Source organism: Arvicanthis niloticus, chromosome 16, assembly GCF_011762505.2.
Source record: "Arvicanthis niloticus isolate mArvNil1 chromosome 16, mArvNil1.pat.X, whole genome shotgun sequence".
Taxonomy (NCBI): Eukaryota; Metazoa; Chordata; class Mammalia; order Rodentia; family Muridae; genus Arvicanthis; species Arvicanthis niloticus.
The window spans coordinates 57,231,695-57,244,870 of record NC_047673.1 but is presented as its reverse complement, the minus strand read 5'-3'; the positions used below and the strand labels follow the sequence as shown (position 1 = coordinate 57,244,870).

The 13,176-nt window shown below is 40.1% G+C and overlaps 1 protein-coding gene across 4 annotated transcripts in view; it reads left to right on the top strand.

Moving 5' to 3' along the window:
• Positions 1–13,176, top strand: part of Psd3 (pleckstrin and Sec7 domain containing 3) — a 515,401-nt gene that overhangs the window by 7,845 nt on the left and 494,380 nt on the right. The gene's annotated exons all lie outside the window — the stretch shown is intronic.

Here is a 13,176-nt window from a genome sequence, read left to right as displayed (position 1 = left end):
CCTTTGGCTCACTGTCTGAAGTCTTCTGTAGACCTGATGGTACTGTTTCAGAGGTTGGAACCTTTAGGAGTCCCAGTGGAAGAGCATCACTGCAGATGGGCTGTAGGTTTGAATTCATCCTACCTGCTAGGCACTGTTGGCTTCCTGACTCTAGAATTAATGTGACAAGGTACCTCACACACTCACCACCACAGAGCCAGCTGCTCCATGCCTTCCTCACCATGCAGCCTGCATCTGCTCGGACTTTAAACCAAATAAACATTCCTTTCCTGAAGTTGCCTCTTCCCAGACATTCTGTCTTAAAGGCAACTCCTATATATATATTTTTTCTGCCTCAGTTTCCCTCTTTTCTACCAGATACCTATTCATTTTTTGCTCCTCCTTATCATTGGGACATATTTTTTTTCCTAAAGCCATTTTTTCCATTGGTTTTCTGATTTTTTTTTTTAAAAATTCTTCTGATTTTTTACCTTGTCTGACATTGGTTTTGTTAACTCTGTGCCTCACCTCCTCCTTCCAACCTCCCTATGATCACATAACATCTTATTTTAGTAAAAGAAGAAAGTGACTTTTCATGATAAAGTTCTTACTCATTCTGTGGTATTCTTTTAAAATAGGTCAGAACAGGAAAACAATTTGAGGCGTACATTTTATACTCATTACAAGAGACTCTATAACTTTTACTTTCAATACCTTTGACAAAAGCCCAGGATACCACCCTGGGAAAGCTTCTGCATCCTCTGAGGCTTCTCCACTCATAGATGTCTCCAAGGTTAGCCAGTTCATTTCTCCCATGTCTATCTGCAGACTACAGTCACTTAGCTACTTCTCAAGTCAACAATCTTTCTTCCTCTTCCTTTCCTTTCCCTTTCCTTCCTGTTCATGAGACTGTTTTCCTAGAAACTGTTAATAACTTCTTTAAAATGCACTTTCTGCTTTCTTCCAAATAAGAAAAGACATTCATGCAAATACTGAACAGAAGAGAGAGAGAGAGAGAGAGAGAGAGAGAGAGAGAGAGAGAGAGAGAGAGAAACTGATGAAATAAGAGATAAGACAAAGCAAGAGCCAGAGGGGGAAATCAAAAAAGTTCTAGAGACCCAAAGTCCATCACAAATCTAGGGTCTAGAAGGAAAGAAATATAAAAGCCCAGCTAAGGGGTTTAGCTTTTTAAATTCTATTTGTTTGTTTGTTTTGCTGAATACATTCCTTGGGAAATAAAGTTTACTCCAGGTTCTCATTAAAAGCCCAACACACAGTGCACTTTTTAGAGGAAGTCAACATACTGTCACATCAGCCCCAAACAGGCCTCGCTTTTCCTCTTAGTAAGCTCAGCTCACGGAGAAATGGGAACATATCTACTAAGCTCCCACAAGCAGCTGATTCATCACACATTTCGGGTTATTCGGAGGCTCTTCCTTGACTCTGCCTTAGTTTGCACTGCTGTGTTTCAAGATGGTTGCAAATGTTAGCACTAGCCTGAGCGCATTTAAAACTAAAGGGCCTCAGTTGGAAAGGGTTGAGTATGTATGTGCGATACTGTATGCTGTTTATTCTTTCCTTCACTCGTCTAAATATTTTCATTATTTATATGCAAATGAAAAATTGTCATTTAGTCCTTTGTGTTTAGTTTTGTTTCTCTTCTGCTTCTCAAATTAAAGCACTTACTGGTGATTGTGAAAGCTACATTGCCCCAGCCGATCAGGTGAATCCAGGACCTGAAACTATGTGCCTCCTCAGGGATAATCTACAGTGTCAATAGTGTAGGTGTGCTGTCTTTTTCTCAGATCTAATGTTTCTTCAGGAGTTGAAAGGAAAACACTAATGGACTGAATTAAAGATTTACTTTTTCAGTGCTGATGGCTATGGCACTCCAAACATGTTCCATGTAGCTGCATAGCAGACTTGAGAGCAACAAATTATATACATATATATATATTTATAAATATATATATATATATATATATATATATATCCCACAGTAATTTCAATTTATCCTGCTCTTACTGTAATCAGTAGTAAATAACAAGTATGTTTCTGGAACTTTGCCTTTTGTCAGAATTGCCTGGAAGGTGTACTAAAATACATATTGCTGGCCTTCCTTGCAGAGTTTCTGATACAGCCTGATCTAGGGAGGCCTGGTGATTTGCATTTTAAAAGGCTCCCAGGTGCTGCTGCTGCTAGTGTAGACGGCGCTTTGAGAACTGCTGTTCTAATTTCAGCCCTACACTGCGATCACACACGGTGTCTCAAATCACCTTCTATTTTTACTCTACATTGTGCAAGAGAAACAGAAAGATTACTCTGAGAATTTACAGTTTTGATAAGAAACACATACTGAGAAAGATGTTATTTTTAAGAAACTTGTTATCTCTTAAGCTTCGAAGATATAAAATACCATGTCCAAAGCAGCCAAGCTTGGGCTACTGGGAGGTAATCTCCAGCATTGCTTTTGCTAATGGACCAGGATTTAGTGTGTGAGTTAAGCTGTTCTTCAGGCTACATTTGTTATACACAAACCTGTTGAGTCAGCAAGCCCATTTGAATGTCTATTTGAATGATCTGCTTAACAGTCTGCATTTAATCAGCTGTCATCCACCCAGCCCAAAGGGTTGATGCTCTGTGTCCTTTTGTCGCTAAAGCACAAGACAGGCAGCATCTTTCTTTGAAAATTTGACTTCTAGAATTCAAAATCAACCAGAATTCCCCGAATTGTGATTCAAAGAAATAATGCAAATGATAAAACACGTTTCTCATGACTTAGCTTTGTTTTCCTCCCTTAACTGCTAGGTATTTGTGGGTTTGAAGCATCCTTAAAGTGTCTGCATTTTCTTTTTTCCTTATGTCTCATCTCTTTCTAAAGAATACAGAGACACGAGATCAAGGAGTGTCTCAAAGACAATTTCACACCACACAAAATAAATAACAAGGGCTGCAGAGATGGTTCAGTGGGTAAAGTACATGGCATACAAGTGTGTGTACCTGAGTTTGGATCCCTAGAACCCTTCTAAGGCTGGACACTGTATTGTGTCTATAATCACTGTGTTTCTACTACAAGATGGGAGGAGGAAACTAGAGAATCATAAGAACTCACAGGCCAACCTGCTTGAGGTACCCAGCAACAATCAAGAGACCCTGTGTCAAACAAGGAAGAATCAACACCGAAGGCTGTCCTTAAACAACTACACCTATACCCACATTGACACATGCACACAAATATGTACACATATAATCACACACCCATCACATACACACCAAAGAAAGAGACAGAAAGATAAAGACTTCTGCAGGGGCCTTGTGCTTGGACCTGTGGGTGTGGCTATGGAGACCAGTCCCTCAGAACCTTGAATATAAAGCAGAAGGAAGAGGAACCACATATCACACAGGGAAGAACAACAGAAACTGTATCTCTAGCTCTGTGGAGCTGATAAAGGACCATGAGACTTTGAATATTTAAGCACACACAGCAGCAGAAGTACTTACATGGTTTTTTTTCCTTCTAAACATGTGGTGCCATGCAGCTTGAAAGTTGTGGGATCACTGTTACTGAGCCCAGGCTTTAGTAAACTGAAGTTTTGAGCAAACTGGCCCAGTGAACAAGCCAGGAAAGGAAAACTTGGGGAAAGAAATGAACCGTGTTCTGTGTGGTTCTGGTGGTCTGTCATCTTTTTTCTTTGCCATCTCGTCTAGGTTCTGTCTCTTGGATATTAAGTGGAAACTGGACACAAAGACAGAAATTGCCATTGGGAAGGAGGAAGGGACTACTGAGAAGTCTCTTTAATATTGGTTTCTTTCTTTGTTTTTATGAATTTTAACCATCCCTTTCTCTTATTTTCTACATAAAATGACTGTCATACTTGATGTAAGGAATCTTGCTGTCTTCATAACTTGACTAGAATAGATCTGTTCTCATTTAGCGCATGCTCTCTCTCCCTCCCTCCCTTTCCCCCTCTCTTTCTCTCTAGTAGTTAGATTTAATTGTCAAATTGACCCAACCTACACTCACCTGCAGAATCTCAATGAGTTATTGTCTACTGTGGGTTGACCTGTGGACATGTTTTTAGGGACTATCTTAATTGATGTGGGAAGACCTAGCCCATTGTGGGCAGCCATTCCCTGGGCAGATAATCTTGAACTGCATGTATGAACAAGTCAAACTGAGCACAGGGCATGTGAGTTCATATGTATCCATTTCTCTCTGCTCCTAACTGTGGATGAGATGGGACCACCTATTTGAAGTTACTGCCCTGACATTCTCATTTGTAGGCTAAAATAAACCCTTTTCCCAAAAGTTGCTTTTTTTTTTTTTTTTTTTGGTCAGGGTGTTTCATTATGGCAACAGACATGAAACTTCGTCCCCTCCTCTCTTTTCCCTTTCCATTTTTTTAGGGAGAAAATGTTTACTCAATTGTGAATACTCAAATCATATAACTTTTCCTACTGTTCTCTCTGAAAGATAAATGCTCTACTAACACTGCATGCAAAAATCAATAAGAAAATGTGATTTTAAACTTATTTTTATTTTGGGGGTATGAGTGAAATGCTTCTTGATGATAGAGGATATAGTATTTTGCCTGACAGTTTTAGTAAACACTAAATTATTAACCATCCTATTCTCCTACCTATTTAAGGTTGCAAAAACTGACCATGTATTTTTGCACTTGATCTCGATCCAATGACTTATCACAAATATATTTATTATACAGAATTTCTTGTGCTTGACTAAAGGGTAGATTTTTTCTTATAATTTGATAACATTTTTAAAGTTTAAAAAATTAAAACAAACAAAAACAAAACAAAATAAACAACAACAAAGAGTACTTTGCAAGTGAGTAGACTAAAGACTGGGAAGGAAAACTGGAAACAGAATACATCAAAATCCCTAACAAGCTGTTAGTGAAGAGGTAATGTTACAAGCTTGATGCAGGGAATGCACAGCAAATAACCTTTATTTTTGAGCCTGCATATTTGGAGATTCGTTACTGTCCTCTAAAGAATGCAGCTGGTCTTGACACAATAGACAGCCTTGCCCTGGGCTGACATCATGTCTAACAGTAAATCTGATGCAATTATTTGGAGGTTGAACAGTCATGCAGTTCTTTCCTGTCCTAGAAATGACCTGGAGAGAACATTGTGTGGTGAGCCACTTCTCCAGAGCCTCTCCATGGTTCACTCCTGGGGCTGTTCGGATTCCTGTACTGTGATAATGGCATCCCTCAGACTTTACAGAAAGATACTCTGATTTAACCATGGGGTTACGGAGTACACCTCTTCGGTAAAGATCCCACAGAACCTGGAGTTCTGGATGGTAACAGAGGACCTGGTAGAACTCAGAAATGGCTTTACAGGAGACCTTATAGAGAAGTTATATCAAGTGAGGACCCAGGTATTAGGGCCTTTGAGGACCAGCTCCTGGGATCTTGCTGACCTGGATTAACAGATACTTTTCTCTTCCTGACTTCAGTGTGTCAGGGTGAGACAGAATGGTGGTGATACATCAAGCCATGTTTTCCAATAGAAAGAAAAATGAGAGGCATGTGAAATATTGAACCTGTTTTCTGTTTCAGAGGAATAACACATAGAGCAGCTGAACTACTTATTGATCAATTTAAATACACCTTCTTATCCCCAAGCTCATCTGTGTTCATTGGTGTGGTGATTCCTCCAGAAAAATAGACTTAGAAATCCTTTCATTTTCCCTTTAGACTTTGAGGGATGCAAAACCTGGGAAACAGCCTGGTGGTAAGACTCCAGAGAATGGACTAGGTTAACTGAAAAGTGTTAAATCTTTAGAAATATACAGGGTACTTTTATTTATCAATGATGTTGACTACAATGGAAATATGGAGAACGGGGAAGAACTAATTTTTTTTTCAATGTCCTCATTATTAGAAATGCCACAAGCAGAAATTGATATGCTTGGTGCTCACCACAACATCACAAAATATGCAGACTGTAGTTTTGTGTGCTAGCTTTGTGCCTCCTTGGGTCTACAAATGCACCTTGGGTTTATGAATGTACTCTCTTAGTGAGTGAGACTAACAGGAAAAGGAGAAATGATCTGTGAGGATGTGAGCATGCTTCTCTGTGCAGAGGCCAGGGAAGCCAGATTGGACTGCTTTTTAATTTGTACCAGAGACACATGAAGTATAATAATGCCACTGGTAAGCAGCTCATGGTATCTTTGAAAAAGTAAGACAAATCCTATACTATCAAAAGTGTGACTAGGACATGTAAACTTAATTTTAGTTGCTTGATATAGGTAGTAGTTTAAATGATGACTTCCCAAAGATATGCCACATCCTGATCAATCGAATTGTGTGTGTTTATGTGTATGTGAATGTGTGTGTGAGAGAGAGGGAGAGAGAGAAAGACAGAGAGACAGAGAGAACTTGTGTGTATATTCTTGTGTGTATGTGTTCTTGTGTGTGTTCTTTGTGTACATTCTTGTATATTTATTCTTGTATGTGTGTTATTGTGTTTGTGTCCTTACATGTGTATTTGTGTGTGTGTTCTTGTGTGTATGTCCTTGTGTGTGTATGTGCAGAAGTCAGAGGACAGCCTGAGGTGTCATCCTCAGGAAAACTACCCACCTCCTTTGAAACAAGGTCTGTCATTGTCCTGGAACATCATCAGATGTTCTGTCTCCAACTAGCAAGTTTACCCTGTTGATCTCCACACTCACTGGAGAATCCTGTCGTCATCCACTCTGATCTAGAGTGCCTTCCACCCACATGCAGCCAGCAGGTTGTTGACGATACATCCTGGGGCTCAGAGAAGTGCTGATAGTTGGTTGAGTGTTGTGGGTATCAAGGAAAGAAGGAAGTAGAGGTGAGTTAAGTGTATGATGGTGCAGAGTAGAAAGACTTTAGAGCTGATGGAGAAATTTTTATGTAGAAGGTAGATTTTGAACTATTGTTCTTAGGTTCAAACAAAAATCCGTCAGAAAGTCATTTAATTGTAATAATTGTATTGATAGTTAACCGTATGAAGCACTTGCATGCTAGACACTATGACCAGTATGTTATCCTGGATATTAGATAAGGATGCAGAAATTAATATGTACTGCTTCACACAGAGAGTACGAATGGATAACCGATGGATGTAGGAATGACAACCAGCTTCTCAAATGAGGCTCGAAGGATTAAGTACTCTGGCCTGCCACATTGAATTTCACTCATTCCATACAATCCCAGTTATTGTTAGAGCAACACTGACCTTGTGGTCAAGCCAAAGCCATTCATGTGCAAAGAACACAACTGCCCAGCTCCCACAGTACACATTGCTTCTGTCTTCATAGGAGGAGAGAAACCCAGTTCTGTCAGCTTCTCCCAACAGCCTACTCTTAATTTTCTACTGGCCTTCACCCGGAGGACAAATCTGGGAACTAAGTAAAACACAGCGGTAAATTTAGGAAGTCCTAGACTAAACATGGACCTGCCCTGGAAAGGAGTGGAGGAGCTCAGTTTTCTGATGGTAGGAGATTCTTCTTCTCTCTGTATCTTACTGAGTCTTTGCATGGGGGTGAAGATGCTTGTCCTTCTGTTGTTTCAAACCTTGGGGGTGCCATGGAGCAGGACATAAAAGCACATGTAATACAAACCAAAAAGCTAATGATAACCACAGCAAGGCACGAACATTCCCAGGCTCGTTTTAGCTGAAATGAGGTCAAGATCAACATGAGGAATGGCCTATAGAAGAATATGACCCTGTGTCCTCTTGGATAGGCTCTTGCCATTGGATAGCTAGAGATGAATGTTTGGGCTGGTTTATGGTTCTCTAGACAAAAGTGAAGAGTCTCCACTTCTGTGCCTTGTGTGATGAAGAACACTGTATTCCAATCCAAGCTTTGATGGTGTGCTTCACAGTTCACTATTATGTCTCTCAAATTAAATTACCCAATGAAGTTCTGAGCACTGAGGAACTAGAGATGTCTGATCTCACAACACCCAATGGAGCCAGAGTTAAAGAACCAACCAGTGCAAATGGCCATAAGGTCAGCAATGGCCAGGCAGGTCCCAAAACAGCTTTGTTACCAGTCTCCCATGGCTACCAGGGCCTGGGGCCAATTCAGGCACTGGCAGCAAGGAAGGAGTCTTTAATCCTCAAAGAACTTCAAGTCATACCTCTGGGAGACAAGTGGGGCAAAGTTCTAACTCCAACTCTGCCTTAAAATTGTCTTATGGCTCTTATCAAGTGAAATGGCTTCTCCAGCCCTAGCTTCCTCAAGGCTCAAATGACATAGTTTTTAAAAATGGCCTCCATGATCATTCCCTAAAACTAAAAGATATGGCTTAACAGTACAGTCTTGCTTCCCAGAGTGTAATGCTATGTTACTTTGGGTTCCAAGTCTCCATTGCTCCTGGTGTCCTTTAACCACAAAGCAGAGGACACCAGCATCAGGACATAAGAGCAATGTCCACATGGCTGGGTCATCTGGACTTCTGACAAGGCTGTGATAAGCAGGCAAGATGCATTAGTCTACCATGTACCATGGCAGACACCACTAATAAAACAGAATATTATTTTCCTCAAAATCCTTTTCAACTTAGAGCGCCTAGCAGACACAAGTAATAATACATAAGAGTAGGATGATTAAATTCAATTTGTCACCCCTGACCTCATTGCTTTCTCTGCAACTTGATATTCTTCATTGTATAGCATCAAAATTAACTGATTTTCAATGGGAAGCTCAGCTCTTATAGAAGATGACTATATTTTAATTAAGGACTTTAAGTAATTAAATTATTTGGGTGATGGTGTTTATGTTATTATATTAATGAAAAAGTACATCCTCCTAATTTAGCAGGGAGTAATGCATTTACTACATAAACATATCACTTGGACAAGACAAATAGTCGACACATGACTGAGCTTCTCTTTGGCCCCTGGAAGAGAGAACAGTTCCTCATGACACTGGGATAATATTGTTTTCTCAGTTCTGAGTAATGCTGTTACTTGCACCTCCTTTGGGAGAGTTCCATAGCCTAACGGAATTTCCCAGCAGTTGGCACTACTTATCTCTGACTTAATTTAATTCATTTGCTTTCATTTAGATTGCTTTGCAACAGCCTAAGTTATTCACCCTTTTCCTAGAAAATACTCACCGTGATTACTGAAAGGCAGCTATAACATCTCTTTCCGATAAGGACTAAGAATTCTTCAGAATGTGTATCTCCCAACTGTATTATGAATTCTTCTGCGATTGTATTGCATCATCCCCTATAAATTTTTCATACTTCTCGTCGAATCATTTCCAACTTATCTATGCTGTGACAAATGTGCTATCCTATCGAAAATAGCATCGACAATAGCATCATTCCCTGGTTGACTTTTTTCTGTCGGTGTGAACAGAGAGTCTGAGTTGGTTGTTGATTCTGTTTCTTACACGCTTTGAAAATTCAAAAATTGAAAACTCTCATCTTTTCTCACTGAAAGGTATTTCTTTTCACTGATCATAGTGAGGAAGAGGAAACACATGGGGCAGTGTTAGTTACTTTTCTCACTACTGTGGTCTAATAACCAGAACAACCAAATTGTGGAAGGTGAGATTTACTTTGGCTCCTGGTTTCAGGGAATTCAATCCATCATGGTAGGAAAGACATTGTGGTTGAGGTAGCTTATGCTGGTAGAAGCAAACTGTGTGGTTATTATTATGATTATTGTTGTTGTTATTTTACTTTTATTATTGGCAGATCAGGAAGCAGATCATTTAGGTGGGAACCAGAACTGAATATCACCTGTAAGGCCCACTGCATTAACCCACTTCTGCTAGGTATATACCACAGTATCAGAGACCCCAAAGTTTCCCCAAAACACCAGCACCAACAACTATGGACTTGTCACAAACACATAAGAGCCTGTCATAGACATTTTACACTCAACCCTACACATAAAAGACACACACTTAAGGACTGGCGTATCAGAATAAGAAAGAAAAGGCCAAGTTTTCATTATAATGCATTAGACACCCTGGGAGAAAGCAAGACCAAGAAGGATGTGGTAACATGCCTTCTCCATTCTGAAAGACAATCTTGAATAGGAGAAAGCCAAACATGCCCACACCTGGTATTCCCACACCTGGTACTCCCACACCTGATACTCCCACACCTGATACTCCCACACCTGGTATTCCCACACCTGGTACTCCCACACCTGGTATTCCCACACCTGGTACTCCCACACCTAGTACTCCTACACCTGGTATTCCCACACCTGATACTCCCACACCTGGTATTCCCACACCTGGTACTCCCACACCTGGTACTCCTACACCTGGTATTCCCACACCTAGTACTCCCACACCTGGTACTCCCACACCTGGTATTCCCACACCTGGTACTCCAACACTGGGTACTCCCAGTAGCATACATGGAACACTTTGACATAGAAGTGGAGCTGAGATATGTGGCTTAGGGTTAACATTAAGGAGGCTAGTGTGAAGCTTGCAAAACTGGCACTTCACACTAATGGGACTCGTCCAAGACCCTGGGGACAGACTTAGAAATGTGTTTCCATGATCAGATGTTCTTGTAAAATATGCTAAAACATGATTATAAAATTTTAAGTCCTTTTGATTGAGACCTCTGTCTCTTGGTCCCTTCTCTCCTATACAAGTTTGCTCAGACTGTTCATGAGAGCTTGTGGCTCCATATAAGGGAGGGAAGAAGAGTTACGGATCCATGTGATTGGGTTTAGTGGGTTACTGAAGAGGTTCATAGCCCTTTGTGAATAGGGCTAAGTTACTGCTCTCTCAGTATAGACGTAAATTCCAAAAATCCTCCTGTTCTGTCCTCTGCTCTTCTTGCTCTGATTTGTAGGTTAGAGTCCAGAGCTCAACACTGGACATGTTCAATAAGGACCTGTTCTTCAGGACAGCACTGGTATGGCTTGATAGTGCAGAAGAAATAGGGTTTAACATGTAGGGGCAGAAATCTCTCAAAGGGAAATTTTGACTGTTTTCCAACATGTAAAATGATAAATAATTCTATATTAATCTACCTGTTCATGGTGGAAGTATTGAACTAGGGAGGTAATTCTATAGAAAAATATTTGCCTAGCGTGCACAAGTCCCTGAGTTTGATTACTGGTACTACCCTTTCCCCAAGAAAGGAATAAATTGCTGAGTTCTTCTGTTGGGAATAGATTGAGCTGGGGACAGGGAAATGGGGTCAGCTTGCTGGGCAAACATGAGAACCAGAATTCAGATTCCAGCACTCCAAGCGTGCCTGCAACCCAGCACTGAGGAGTGTGGAGACAAGAGGATTTTTGGGACTTGCTAGCTAGCATCCAACTTAAAAATGCAACTTTAGGTTCAGTAAGGACCTCCCCTCAGAAGGAATAAGGCAGAAAAGAACAGAGAAGCATACAAGGGCTGCTCTGAACTCTGAGCACATGCAGGCAAACATACAGGAACATGCACATATCCGTATACCACACACACACATTTATCACACCCACACAAATGCACATGCACAAAGACACATGAAAGAGAATAGATTAAACAAATCCCATGTTTAAAATAATAGAAGTGCCTCACAGCATCTTTGTTGATAGAAATGGGTGGGATTTGTGTGTCTGCTAGACACAAGCCAATCCTAAATGCCTCAAATGGAGTTTTCTATGTGCAAATGTATTTTAGCATCTTATGGGTCTCAGGATACCTTGATATAGCTTAGAAAAATTTGGCTAAATCCTCACACAGCTTAGTACAACAAAGTGGTGTCATAACTAGATTAGAAATGCATCTGTTTACTTTTTTATGTGCATGAATGTTCTCACATGTATGTATGTATGTATGTATGTATGTATATATGTATGTATGTATGAATGTATGTATATATTCCATGTGTGTACCTGGTGCCTGCAGAGGTCAGAGTGGGCATCAGATCCCCTGGAACTGGAGCTTACAACGTGTAGTTCCCTGCAAGAGCAATAAGGGTTCTTAACTGCTGAGCAAGCTCTCCAGCCCAAGAAATGTATTTGACGAACTACATGAATGATCCCTGAAAGTATAGTCATAAGCAGTGTATTTGAATTGTTCTTATGTATACCTTAATTTTGAGTTAGTTTGATGCATGTTTGCTGTTTCTATTAAAATTCAAAATGCAACATCAAAGAAGTGGCCTACTAGATTTCCAAACTAAAAACTGAATAAAAAAGACCAGAAGATGTCAATCAAAACAAAACAAAACAAGACAAACAAACAAAAAAACCCTTTCCTGTGTGCCACTACAGAAAAAAATATAAGAGATATATAATAAAAATGATGCAGGAGAAATTAAAAGTGCTATAAAAAGCAAGAAATCAAGACACAAAACAGGAGAAGAAAAGTTTTAAAAAACTGTGAAAATAGTTAGAGACGTTTAAAAACTTCTTTATTATTTTTGTTTACATGTGTCTATGTGTGCGTAAATGGGTTTATGGGCACCACATGTATGCAGGATCCTCGGGAACTAGAGTTGTGGTAGTTGTGAGTCATTGTTTGAGTGTTAGGAGCCAAAGGAATCCTGGGTAAGAGCAGTAAGTACCCTTAACTGCTGTGTCACATCTGTAGCCCCTAAAAGACATTTCATATAAATAGTACACAATGGCCAACAGCAGCTTTAGGCTGATGATGTATTCGCTGATAAGGATTGTGGTCTCTCCTTATGCATGGTCCGCATTTCTGCAATTTTCATATGATGGTTACCACAGACATCCATCAGGTACAAGTAACTGGGCATTTCTTTTATAAAGGCAACCTGTTTATGGCTTTTAGCTTTTGACAATGGGCAACTCATTTAAGTATGACTAAATCCAATAAACTCAATCATAGGATAACAGAGTCATTTTGAAAGAGGAACAAAACCTGCAGCACTCTTCCAAAGCATGAGTCATTCCATTGCTTGATCTTTTCCAAAAAATAAAAATTTGCCTTTGCAGGACTTAGCCATGGATTCCTGTATTAGTCAGTATGTTTGTGTTTCAGAATTGCCTATTGCCTTAGGAACAAAGCACAAACCACAGTGCAATTTACTACATTTAAACAAGGAAGAAGAAACAGTGCAGGGGCTGGGAAGGGGAATATAAAGATGGCTCCCCAGGCTAAGAACACTGGATTCTCTCACTGAGGATCCAGGTTTTATTCCCAGGACCCATGTGGTGGCTCAAAATTGTCTGTGACTCCAACCCAGAACT